General features: G+C 38.2%; 1 pseudogene; it reads right to left on the reverse strand.

The window, feature by feature from the left end:
• Positions 1-345: 345 nt before the first annotated feature.
• Positions 346-452, reverse strand: LOC115939697 (U4 spliceosomal RNA; annotated as a pseudogene).
• Positions 453-5,080: the final 4,628 nt, after the last annotated feature.

Genomic DNA, 5,080 nt, shown 5'->3' on the forward strand with positions numbered 1-5,080 from the left:
TTATACACCTCTCACCAGATGTTTAAATGCAGAATTGTGCAAACCCATATCTAGACTTACGTGATGTCAGCTGAGAGTGTATTGGAGTATGAGTTTGTGTGTGCATGGGTACTTTTTCCACTAGGAACTAAATCATCATCTTCAACTAAGGATGTGATTCTTTAAGAACAATAATCCATTCCACAAACAGTTTAAAAGTGTTAACTTAGTTACCAGATAAATAAAATGTCCCTAGCCAGTTTACAGCTGTATAACTACTCTGCTTTCTGCCTCACTCTGGAGCAGTTGGGTTTGGGCCTTTCTTAGAAACTTCTTCCTAATCTAAAAGAATTATGTGGTGTGTCCTTTCATTTTTCTCTGAAATTTCTTTTGTATATTAATCTTAGTTCAATTAGCAGTAATCGCACCTCGGATAAACCTCATTGGCTACGATACTGCCACTGTGCAAAGCTGTAATCTTAGTTCAAATGAAAAAAAACTTACCTAGAATATGGAGAAGAAGCCCTATAGAGAAAAGCAAGTGCTTTGCATAAGGTATTTATACATTTAGTAGGAAAAGGAAGTATTACAGGACTTAGGAATAGTCTTTTCTTTGTATAAGTATAAGGTAAGATGTTGGGTTGACCAAAAAGTAGTATATAGAATTTTGTTTTTCTTTCATCTTTAAAATCCCAAGTCTATCTGTTACTATTGAAGAAATATGTTATCTTTATAAATGGTCTCAGTTTTAATTCTTCCTTGGGCTACATTTGGGATCTGAGAATGTTAAGAAAAGAATTGGTATGATCTAGTACCAGTCCCTAATTTGATGAAAACTTTACAGAGAAAGGAAAGGAGCAATAATGAGATACGATTACATCCACAAGAATGGCTAAAAATAAAAATTCTAACAATACCAAGTATCGGCAAGGATGTGAAGCAACTAGGATTCTCATACACTGCTGGTGACAATATAGAACGGTACCAATTTGGAAAACAGTTGGTAAGTTTCTTATAAGGCTAAACATATAGTTACCATATGACACAGGTAATTTTAGCAGCCTTAGGTTTTTACCACCCCCTACCCCCAAAAAGCAAAATCATGTCTACACAAAAATTTGTTCAAATTAGCTTTATTCATAATAGCCTCAAACTGGAAACAACCCAAATGTTCATCAACAGGTGAACAGATTAAATAGTGGTACACTGGTGCAGTGGAATACTGCTTGGCAATAAAATGGATGATCAACATGGATGAGTCTCAAGAACGGTATACTGAGCAAAAGTAGCTAATCACAAAAGAGTACATACTGTCTAATTCCTTTATATGAATCTAGAGAAGACAAATCAAATCTATAGTGATAAAATGTAGACCAGTGGTTGGTTGCTAAATCCAGGGCTGGAGATTGGGGAAGGGACACGGAGAACCATCTGGACCATGTTTCCTATTTTGACTGTGGTGGTAGTTTCATGGATGTATATATTTGTCAAAGCTCCTTGAATTGGTCTGGTTCCCCACCAGAGGCACTCTAAAGGTAAGGTGATGGGATGGGAGTAGTCCACTCCAAGGTACAGTCAATAAAGGCATGCGTTATCTGGAGAGAATTTCAAATATCAGTGAAACTGACTAAAAGTCTGATTTTCTTTTCCCCATGCAATGTCAATGATAAAATACTCCTCTCAGAAAAACTTTCGTTAGCCTAAGTTCTAAAGAATTGTTGGTGTTGCTATTGATTTTTTAAAATAATGTCTATGCAAGCTTCAAATTAGCATCTGTAGCGCAGGTCCTTACTAACAATACCCCCAGTTAATGCAGTAGCTTCCTCAGGCGGTTGTCCTCATTTCAGTCTCTCCTTGTTCCAGCCTTTCCTTTGTACTACCCACCAACAGCTCTGAAAAGTTCCTCTAGTTAAACATACCAATTATTTCCCTTCCCAAAAGTATAAGGACAGTACTCTAGCTAGGGCAAATGGGCCCTCTGGTTCTGGAGCTAATGCTTCCTTTCTAGACCCTCAGTGGTTATTTCTCATCACACATATATTTCAGTATATCTCACAGTGTGGTCCATGGACTTCCTGCATTGTAATCGCAGAGTGGGGTGGAGGATGGAGATGGAAGGACCTAGGTCCTGCTCATAATCTGCAGAATCAATATATCCGGGGGTGGGGCTCTGAGCTCCTCAAATGATTCTAAGTACAATAAAATGTAGACATTTCTGCTATATCTTTACCAGCTATTCCCCCGTTTTTCTAAACATGTGGGGTACCTTCACACTAGGAGTCTTTTGTAGTTCCCTTCTTTCTCCTGGAATCCCTCTTCCCATTTATCTTTATGAAGTGAATTTTTCCAGTATTTTATGGGCCAGCCTAAGTGTTGCCTATTTTGTTGAACCTTCTCTGTTCCTCCAGTATCCTTCTTTATGCTCCCATAGCACTTTTTACACACTTAGATTACAACTCATATGACTTGGTGCTATAGTTACTGTGGTAGTCATTAGTGTGGTTTCCCAAATATGTATAGTTTTCCTTCTTCCATGATGGGATTGATTTCTTGGCTCTCTGTGGTTTGGGGATCATGTGACCAATTCTGACCAATGAATTGTGAGTAGAAGTCTTATGTACCATTTCCAGGACATGAAATTTAATAGAGCCCTACTTCCCTATAATGTGGCAACTTGGTAATATTCCAAAACGTGATTATGGCTCCATCTGAATGGACAATTGACTGGGGTGGCCTTGTGGGTCCTTATGTCTATCTACCCTTCATAGATATATGCTACCCAGCACTGTTGTCAGTAAGCCTATCAGTAGTGGTTCAAGGATCTTGCCTTAGTCCATTCAGGCTGCTATAACAGATACCATAGACTGGGTAGCTTAAGCAGCAAACATTTAGTTCTCACTGTTCTGGAGGCTGGTAGTCCAAGATCAAGGTGTTGGCAGAGTTGGTGTCTGGTGTGGGACAACTTTTTGATTCATAGTTGGCCACTTTCTCACTATGTCCTCATATGGGGGATGAGACAAGGGAGCTTTCTGGTGTCTCTTTTATAAGGGCCTAATCCAGTTCATGAGGGCTTTACCTTCATGACCCAATCACCTCCCAAAGGCCCCAACTCTTAATATCATCACATTGGGGATTAAGTTTCAACATATGAATTCATATTGGGGGGGACACAAACATTCAAATCCATAACAGACCTTATGAACAGTTTGAATCCCATTTGGGTTTCAATTTGGCTTTTTTCTTTACTCTTCATTAAGCTGGACCATGTGAGAGAGCATGGAGACTGCATACAGTACTGGGTAAGGGCACAGGTTTAGACCTGGATTCCAAGCTCAGTTCCACCATTTATTGGCTGTATAATCATGATCAAGTTACTTAAGCTCTCTAAATTTCAATTTTCCTACCTTTATTTTTTTTAAAGATTTTGTTTATTATTTTAGAGAGTGTGGGGGAAGGATCAGAGGGAGAGGGACAGGCAGACTGCACGCTGAGCATGGAGCTGGACGCAGGCCTTGATCTCATGACCCTGAGATCATGACCTGAGCCGAAACGAAGAGTCGGAGGCTTAATCGACTGAGCCACCTAGGTGCCCGCCAATTTTCCTGTTTTCAAAATGAGAGTAAGAATTTCTACTCTAAAGGATTGTAGTGAGAGTCAAATAAGGTTATGTGTAACTCTGTGTTATCACATTGCCAGGTATCAGTATTGTGGTAATTATGAAGGATCACCTGCATCCATGGGACTATCTTGCCTGAGATTTTTGGTTTCTAAGGCCACACATAAGACACATAATTCATTTGTCCAAGCCTAATTTTATAACTTCCCTTAGTAGCCACGGAGAATTAGTACCATAAAAGTCTTTGTATATTAAGAGGACATACTATTCATCATTGTCTTACTGGCACTCTCACTAAAATATAAAATTAGTGCTAAAATCAAAGACATTTATAACTCAAAATGGCTTCAAAAATAATCTGATTCACTGCTTTCATTTCTCAGGTGAAGAAACTGCAACCCATTTTATGGTTCATGGGATTATGAGGCCTAACTCCCTCCCCACCCCCGACTCTTGAATCAAATGATTTTATGCTAATACAACACTGACCTAGTAGGACTGTATTCTTAATATTAATTTACTTTTTTATAAAATTCTCCAGAAGTGTAAGAAGATACTACATGTGGGTCGATACCAAAATAATCTGTATTTATCTTTATTTAAGCTCATATCATTTCAGTTAATTCAGTAGATTTATTCATTTCTAATGGCCAGAATTAAAATCTTGTCTATGGTAAGTTGATATCCCCCATGAATTCTTGTTTTCTTATTTTTCAAAGGTTTACAATGCATTTTACATTCCACTGCCTAAGTCATGTTCCTGTTGCATGGCCATAACCCTGGGAATATCAATTGTTGAAGCTCTCTCGGATTATTTAAAGATAACTCTACTTATCAAATCATACTACTTAGATACTAAGTACCTTGATTATTACTTAAAATTACATGCCATTCCTTCATCCTGTCCCTTCTTCCCTCCTTGCCTCCCTTTTTTCTTGCTCCCTCCCTCCCAGAAATTAGTTATTTAGCATTTACGGTGTCAGGCAAAGTTCCAGAGGCCAGAAATACAGTGATGGATAAAACCTTTGCAGATCCTAACCTCAGGGAGCATAGCACCTAGCTTAGAAGAAGGACATTAAGCACAAAAATACAATACAGTGTGAGCAGTGTTAAAAGCGGGGGGAATGCTAATATGGGTAAACTTTTCTCACTTGAGGGATATTACAGTTTGCCTTTTTTTTTTCAAATAAAACGGTTATACTGTGACTTGTAGCAGAACACCTGAAGTAGCCATGACTAATACTTTGTTTACATTTTCTCTTCCTTTTTTGACCTTTGATGCCATGATTCTGTCTACTTTTTGTTCTCCCCTCATTTTTCTCTCCATCAGCACTATTCTGTGCTATTGTTCAACTGTATAGAAACTGCAACTGTTTATCTTCAAAATCTCAGAATCACCACTGTCATTTGATCACATGGAGTGCTTTTTTATAAAAATGATTTATAAATTACAGTGATGGGCAAATATTCATACCTTGAAGAATT

The sequence above is a fragment of the Leptonychotes weddellii genome, chromosome 4 (assembly GCF_054177405.1).
Source record: "Leptonychotes weddellii isolate Sample4059 chromosome 4, ASM5417740v2, whole genome shotgun sequence".
NCBI lineage: Eukaryota > Metazoa > Chordata > Mammalia > Carnivora > Phocidae > Leptonychotes > Leptonychotes weddellii.